The sequence below is a fragment of the Sturnira hondurensis genome, unplaced genomic scaffold, assembly GCF_014824575.4.
Source record: "Sturnira hondurensis isolate 20B ecotype Veracruz unplaced genomic scaffold, ASM1482457v3 Scaffold0005252, whole genome shotgun sequence".
NCBI classification, from domain to species: domain Eukaryota; kingdom Metazoa; phylum Chordata; class Mammalia; order Chiroptera; family Phyllostomidae; genus Sturnira; species Sturnira hondurensis.
This window is the reverse complement of record NW_028077883.1, coordinates 5,130,401-5,138,920: the sequence shown is the minus strand read 5'-3', so window position 1 is coordinate 5,138,920 and position 8,520 is coordinate 5,130,401.

Sequence of the window (8,520 nt, the reverse complement as noted above, 5' to 3'; positions counted from 1 at the left end):
CCTACAGTTTCTACAGGTCAGGAGTCTGGGAACAGTTTAGCTGGGTTCTTTGCAAGGCTGAAATCAAGATCATGGCAAGGGCTGGGTCTGCATCTAAAAGCTCAACCGGGGGAAGTTCTGCTTCCAGACTTAGAGAGTGGCCGCAGCTCTCAGTTCCTTGTGGAGTGACAGACTCAATCCACACTCTGTTGCTACCTGTTGGCTGGAGCGCCCACTGTTTTAGCTGGCTGCTGACCACAGGTGTCCCTCCAGTTCCTTGCCACATCCACTTCCCTGCCATACTTGGCCACTTGTTTAATCAAAACTAGGGAGAGAGAGGCTCTCAGAAAGATGTTATAACCTTACATAACGTAATCACAGGAGTGGCCTTCCGTCACCTTTGCTAGCCTACTGGTTAAAAGCCAGTCGCCCATCGCCCCCACACTCAAGGTAGGGGGCATTGCACAAGGGGATCAGGGAGTGGAGACCACGGCAGTCCCCTTAAATCCTGTCTGTCCTGGTTGCCAGAGGGGAGAGGGGCTGGGGGCTGGATGGAAAAGGCAAAGAGATTAAGAAGTACTGATCGGTAATTACAGAATAATCACAGAGATGTAAACTACAGCATAGGGAATACATCTAATATACCACAACAACTATGTATGGGGCCAGGCAGGTACTTGAAACATTGAGGGGACCACTCTGTAAAGTACATGATTGTCTAACCACTATGTTATACATCTGCAACTAACACGAATAATACTGAATGTAAACTGCAGTTGAATATAAAGAAAATTTTTAAAAAACGAACAAAAAAAACCTGTCTGCCATACCCAGGATGGGCACAAAGTGGCTATTACATCTCAAGACATCCTGTCTGTCCCAGGCACGACGGCAAAGGGGTGGGCATGGCACCAGGAGACGGCCCCTTACATGTCGCTGGTCAGAACTGTGTTGCGCTGTCATGCCAGCCCCAAGGCAGACCAGGAGGGCTCTAGTTTCGAGCTTCTCCATGGTCTTCTGGCATCCAAGCAGGTTGTGCGGTGTGGACTAGCTACAGGGTCTGCCATTTGCGCCCCGGCAGGAAGGAAGGCTGGATGACTGGCCGTGGTTTGGAAGAGGGCCTAGGGTTTTTGAACAGGGAGGGAAGGAATGGGGTAACTGGGGTGTTACAATGTCCCAGGTGAGGGCCACCAGGCATGAAATGACCATGGTGGTTACATGATTTATTTTTCTTACCTCTCAGGCAGATGTGGCCTGGGGACATTGGGAGGGGTTTCGCATATAAGTAAGGAATATGGCTATAACAGAATGGAGTAGATTTCTAAAACACATAAAGAAAGCAGTCTCTAACTTTCTGTTCAAAGCCTCAAAGACAGTAATGTAAACGGACCTTCACTGTGTGTATTCACACTGTTCCAGCCGTACTTTTTGCAAATCTAGCAAGAGCAGAAGATTGCTGTTTTTTGATGTTCTAAAGAACCTTGAAATTCTTGTATAAATGGTGTCATGAAAATGAAAAAGTCAATTGATTGTTTTCAAAAACTCTTTTTAATAACCATTATTTCTTTAAGTGAACTTTGTTTTCCTATGCATGCCCTTAACATTTCATTTAAAAACTAGTTACTAATTATTTACCTTAAGCTTTGGAATGAATGGCTCTCAACTGAAATGAACCACACTGTAAAAAGAAAAAATCAACTCGTGTTTGTTTTATGCCACAAAGAAGTTAATTTGGCTGCAACTTTTCACCAATGCGATGGCGCTGCCTCAAGACCAGCTTTCCTGGGACCTGAGTACTTTATAATGATGGAAGAAAATCATATTATCTTGTTCTGCACTCCTTGGGTGTGAAACTGTTACCCAAAAAGTAGGCTCAATCGTGTTAGTATTGTTTTCTTTTTACTGCCTGATTTATTTTTTCTCAATGAAATCAAGTCAAACTCTAGGCACATCCAGGTACTTTACAAAGAACTGGGATATTCTGTCAGTTTGAGAGATGAGTCACACAACACAAAAGACTCTCGTAATCCAGTGCTCAGGCTTCTTTTTGTTAACTTCCCAGAAAGAGCATAACAGAGTTTTAAATAAAGTTCTTTTGCTTTCCCCCTACTGAAATATTTCAAGTTCATCGTTACTGGGGCCACCAGACCGGACTCCAGTTATATGTTCTCTGTCTTCATCTAGCACTTTTCTTCTGAAATTTCAACACTGATTTTAAACCCTGTTGATGAGGCTCTGAGCCGCATGCACACAGTATTGTCACGGAACCCCAGACCTGAGTGACCTGCTGCCAGCATTCTGCCAGGTAGGAACAGTGGCACACCTTAGTAAGGACTAAGTCTGCCTGCAGTGAGAAGAAACAAGACTGTAAAACAGGAGAGGAGCGCTTGCCCATGAGTCTCCTAGAGGCAGTAAAATGGCGGGTTTTGGAGTTGGAGGCATAGAGGCGCCTATCCACCTGGAGTTCATGCGCTGCATGAGTTAAGAGATTTAGTTGACAATAGATTTTGATTTCACATCTTGATGGGACTTCTTGAGTCCTTCTTTTTGACATAAACAGGTCAAAGGGATTCGAGGCAAGCTGAGGCGTGTTCTGATGTCACCTAACATCAGTTATCGGTTGGACCGTGGAGGACTTCCTTTCTGAGGTTCCTACAGAAACACTACGTTTAAAGGGGGAATGAAAATGACATCTTGGGTGTATGATGATGACGCAGTGACCCCTCATCAAGTCTAAAACACTTCAGACCCTAGCACCTCTTGGGTAACTTTCCTCTGTATGAATAAGTCTTATCGGGTCAGTCACCTCTTCCTGGCCAGCTCACCTAGTGACCAGCATTTAAGTTGGCTCCCTATTATATAGGGATGACCTATATAAGCAATGACCTAGTATAGTTCCTGCTATAAGAAATTACTGCCAATTCAAGGGTGTGAAACAGCAAAAATCTATTACCTTACAATTCTTTAGGTCAGAGGCCTGACATGGACCTCACTGGGTTCATTCAGGTGAGTCCCTCTGGAGAGGCGAACCCATTCTCTTGCCTTTTCCAGCTGCCAGTGGCTGCCCGCATTCCTTTGATCATGGAACCACAGTTCTCCCCATTTCAAAGCCAGAAACAGCAGGTCCTCTCCCACGGCTCTGACCACCTGCCCCTCTTCCACGGTCATGGACCCTTGTGATTACATTGAGCTCACCTGGATAATCCAGGCTAATCTCCCAGTTTTAGAGCCAGCAGATTGGCAACCTTAATTCCCCCAGCCATGCAATGTAACATGTTCCCAGTTCTGAGATTTAGGATATGAACATTTGGGGAGGGGACATACATAATTCTGCCTGCCACAGTTCCTAAACAGTGTTTGAAAACAGAAGGGATTTTGATCAGCCGGTCACACTCATGGGCAGAAGCACAGCCCCAGTACTGATGAAGTGTGAATTTGGCTTTGTCAGCCAGCTCTGCCCCACATAGAGATTTCAGAGAAGGTTCAACCTCGGACCTCCAGTCTTCTTACCTCTTCCGAGCAAATACAGCAGAGGGCTTCCTCTGCATTTACTCTCTCCTATGCCGTTGCTAAGAATCCACCGAAGTCCATGTGACAGAGACTGTGAGCTGTTAACCAAAATCAGTCCTTTTCTTTCTGGGTCCCCAGACATTTCTCAATCTCTTTTGAAGCTGGGTGTGGTCATGTGATGGGGTTCTAGCCAATGGGAGTGACACACACACACACACACACACACACACACACTCCTTCCAGTTTCTGACTCATAAACCCTCCTATGTGTTGGAGATGACCGTGGTGACCTTAAAATCCAGGGTCCAGCTCCTGAAAGCTGCTGTATGACAATGCGAACAACAATGCACTGCCTCTGACCCGGAGCCCCATCGAGGATGGATGGATACATGAGAAAGGAAGGTCAGTTACTCTACAAGCGATGGTATGTTTGCTGCCGTTTGCTCAGCCTATGTGACTAATCCTTTTCTCCCACACTCCTGCTTTGCTGCCCTCTTTTCCTCTTTGCATCTGATGACTTCTGCTGGCAAATACTCCCGGGGCTACATTCTACCGACCTGCCGATGCCTTCCACTGCTCTCTCATTTACTGCCTTAGGGTTTAGGGCCACCCAGGCGCCTATGTGGTACTTTTGCAAATATTAGAAAAAAATGCCTTTTTCTCTGGATGGGCAAAGTCAAAGGTCACCCCTTGGGGCTGATGCACTCTGTGAGGATACAATTTAACAAATGCAGTAGCTTCTTGGAAACTGGAAAGGCTCCTGGTCTCCCAGAGATTCATGTAGCTTGGTGAGCTACATGCAGGCAGGATCTAGCTCCTATTTGCCTGCTCAGATCTTGTTTGTGCCACACACCACACAACTTCCCATGGAGGTCCTGCCAGGCCCGTCCATAGGGCACACCTTCCATAGGGCACACTTTGCTGTTACGACCTTCATGCTCAGTGCTGCTAGCCCACGTTACACATGTGTAAGCCAGGCCTGGTACCTCTGGTGACTCAAGACATCTATTTTATTGACATTACCTTTTTCACTCCAAGAAAGAATTATTTGAAAGAAAAAGATGGTCCTTCCATAGTGGGAGTGTCCCCTAAGGTATTAGAACCTTAATATGCGCTAGCTCCAGGTACTGAGGAGTGCCTCTGTGGGAACACGCAGAATTGGGGAAGCTACAGTGGATTCTTTGCCTAGGAGGTGGGGGTCCAGACCTGACTTGGACCATCTCTCTCACCTTTATTCTCCAGGAGTGCATACTGTTTCCATCCTGATCTATTACATTCTTGCAGGCTAGTCATAATGGAACCTGGTAACAGCTCACCAGGTTGGAGCTTAATGGTCCTTCTGAATTGTGGCAAGCACCGTGCCTCCTACTGTGAGCTCCTCACAGACACAGGAAAATTTCTATGTATTCACCAAATGTGACATAATTTTCTTCTTGGGAACACAGGAAGACTACAGTTCCCAGGCTGTCTTGGAGTTGGGGAGAGCCATGTGACTGAGCTCTGACCTAGGAATGTGAGTTAGAGTGAAACTTCCTTCCAACAGAAAGAAGCCTTATTTTTCCAATGTAAACAAATCCTTTATGGAGAAAGAATCACTTATGTTATAAAGACAAACGTCTCTCCCTGTCTTGATGGGGTCCAGGGCATTCATAGATGTCTAGCTCCTCTGTAAGCTCCCAGTTTCATAATTCTCTTCCATGACAAAAAGCAATCCCTTTTTCATTCGCAGTCTCTGTTTCCTCACTGCAACTCCCCCGGGGGTCATGGGACAAGACGAACCAGCTCAGTTATTGGTGTGAAGAATCAGAAGTCTGACCTCTGATCCAGAAACCTTGTGTTAAACCTCTCAGGATTAAATAAATAAATGCAAATGTTTAAAGCCACCCCTGTACTCCTTTCTATTCTCTCTCTTCCCTATCTTCTGGAGGGATGCAGAGTACACGGTGAGGACTCTGAGGCCTCGGGGTAAAGCTGAGCTACTAGGCAGTAGGACCCCATCTCCGTGGAGAAGATACCCCTGGGTATCAACACAGGCCTATGTTGGACTGTGATGTGAGCAAGCCATTTTCCCTTAACAGCTCAAGCCACTGGGATTGTCTTGGTTGGCTACGACAGCTGACCTGACCTTAATACTAATGGATCTGGGTTCTCATGACTGGACAGCAAAAGCACCAAGTTCATAGAACACCACGCTCACATAAATGCTGCAGGTCAGTGAATACAACCTTTGTACTGCTAATGGTGATTTCTAGATATTTTGTAAAAAACTGAAGAAATCTTTAAAATGTCATTCAAAATGCTTAGCATATTACTATACACAGTAAAAGACATTATATAATAACAATGCTATTATCATTTTGGACACTGCTATAATAGGTCTATTCAGACTTCAGTTAAATTTAAATATGCAAATATTTCTTTTGAAGGAGAGGTTTAGCATATTGTAATGACATTCACAACCTCGTTTCAAAGTGTAGCTGATTCAGATCATTGCAAAGAAATTGACAACTGTTCCTTGTTACAAAGAGCATAAATGGGATGATATATAATTTTTACTGACTAGTTAATCACTTAGGTTAATAGTACTTGATACTTACATAACTCTTTGCTTCAGTATATTTAGTGCTTTTTATTACAAATGTTCAAAACATTTCTGTAAGGCAGGCAGGAGATAGGATTTTGTGTGTGTGTGTGTGTAGCCAATATCTGTAAACAGAGAGAAAACAAGGCAAGTCCCCTCACTCAGATGTTTCCCCACAAGCTCCATGGCCACCACAGCACAGGCATGGGAACACAGCAAAGACATTCACAGAAGGATGGAGATTATTTGCATTGGTGTGGCTGAAGTGAGAGTCTAGCACTCAGTGCAAGTGTCCAGGCACAGTAGAATGCAGGGCACGACCGCAGATGTCCTGTGGGGATGGTACTAGTCAGTATCAAAGTAGTACCAGTCCTATTGGATGAACTTGGCTATGCTCCGATTCCCTGCTTTCTGCTCTTTTCCAGGACTTCTCACGTCTCTTCATTCGATTTCAGTAGCTACCCTGTACTCGCAGGGGTGTCCAACTTTTTGGCATCTCTGGGCCACACTGGAAGAAGAGTTGTCTTGGGCCACACATTCAATAGTTGTGACACATAATCACAAAAACATCTCAATGTTTTAAGTAAATTCAGGACTTTGTGTTGGGCCACATTCACAGCCACCCTGGGCTGCATGTGGCCCACGGGCGACAGGTTGGATACCCCTGAGGCATGCTCTGCTCCCTTTAAGTTGGCCTGAGCTGGTTTTTATTTTTGGCAACCAAATCTTAACTGCCACAAAGTGTTTGAAATGATCATCTTTGGTATAAAAATTTTGTTGAAAGGGAAGGTTGGTGCCAGGAGGAGGGGGAGATCTCTAGGGTTAAGTTGGCTGAAGGAATCCGAGTAGCTGCCGGAGGGCTGCTTCCTTCCAGGGTGGCAGCCCCGGCTGCTGACCTTCACCCTCCCTGCCAGGACTTCCGCGGGAAAGCTCCGTTGCTCTCTCTAAAGCGCAGGGTGTCCAATTCTTAGTCACCCTTTAACCCTCAGCTGAGCAGTCACCTCATAGGGGGAGTCTTCGAAGGCTCCCTTCCCTCCCTCTGGGATGGGGCTACTCTCTCTGTGCTCTCATAGCATGTTCTGCGCACACCTCATTGTGCTTATCACGCTGCCCCTACTGCCAGGTTCCTATAGACTGGGAGCACCTTTGGAGGGAGCTTGTGCTGTTTATCCCCAGGCCTGATATAGGGCTTGGAACGCAGTGGGCACTCAGTGAGGCTCTGCTGAGTGAATCATGCAAATACCTTAAATATGTTCAGAGCAATGTGTTACATGTTTTTGGACTTCTATTTCCTTACAGCTGGTTTTTACCATTCAGCATGAGCTGAACGCTACATGCTGCACCATTGTTTCATGTTGTTTTCTGCTCAGCCTGGATTGGCACTAAATTACTGTGCATGTGTGGTCTCCTGGACATTAATAACATCATGAGGGCAGGGGCTGAACCTGGGATGTCTGAGCTATGTGGGAATTCAGGGACCATCTAGCACACATTCAAAAATGTTAGAATGCGAATGAATCTAACAATTTTGATTCATACCCTTAGGGTCACACAGTTGGTCAGAACCCACATCTGTGATCATAAATCTGGTCTCTAATTCCCAGCCCAGTGCCTTGCCCCACAGATGGTCTAGGGGTCAGTCCCTGCACTATTCCTTCAGAGGAATAAGGGCAAGTAAAACCTCCTTTTAGCTTTTTTGTTGTTGTTTAGGCCGAATCATCTCTGCCTCTCTCGCTGTCTTTCCTCCTCCCTTCACTTGCTACTTCTGGTCATTCCTTAGTCCCTGAAGGATTTTAGGCAGCTGCTCAAGAGTCGCTATTTCTCTATGATTTCTCACAAAGAAGATATTGCTCAGAAGATACCTGTGATCCCACCGGGTTTTGGGACCGAAAGCCCTAGTTAGTACGACAGTATAGACATCTGCTTAGATCTTCCTTCAGAAAGTCCTGACCACAGCAGGAGGCCAGTTATTAAAGATTCATTTTCTCCCAAGTATCCCGCCTGACATTTATGCAGTTTCTTGTTCTCTTTTGGGCTGTCCTTTCTATGGGGTCTTGGGGAGAGGCTTGGAGTCTGCTTCAAGGTTCTTGTATGTGTTGTTCCAGATATGGACACTTAAGAGCTCTTTGTCATGTCGACAACAATAAAACCCGTCAGATAAGCTACTGTTTTAGGGTTTCTAAAGATCACAACTGAATTCCTAATCATTTTTCATAGTCTTCAGAAAACAGAAGTGTCAGACTACTTATGTAAGTATTCCCACACAAATGGGGTGCTCAGTAAAGTCTTCCAATATTAGGGAAGACTAGTAACAAAGATCATCCTGCCTGTATAGGAAGTTGATATGATCCTGATTTTAAAGAGAGAAGAAGTGAAGCCTGCCAGAGTTAAGGGACTTGTCCAAGGTTACATAACTAAGGGGCATCTGGTTCCCACACCCAGGTTCTCTC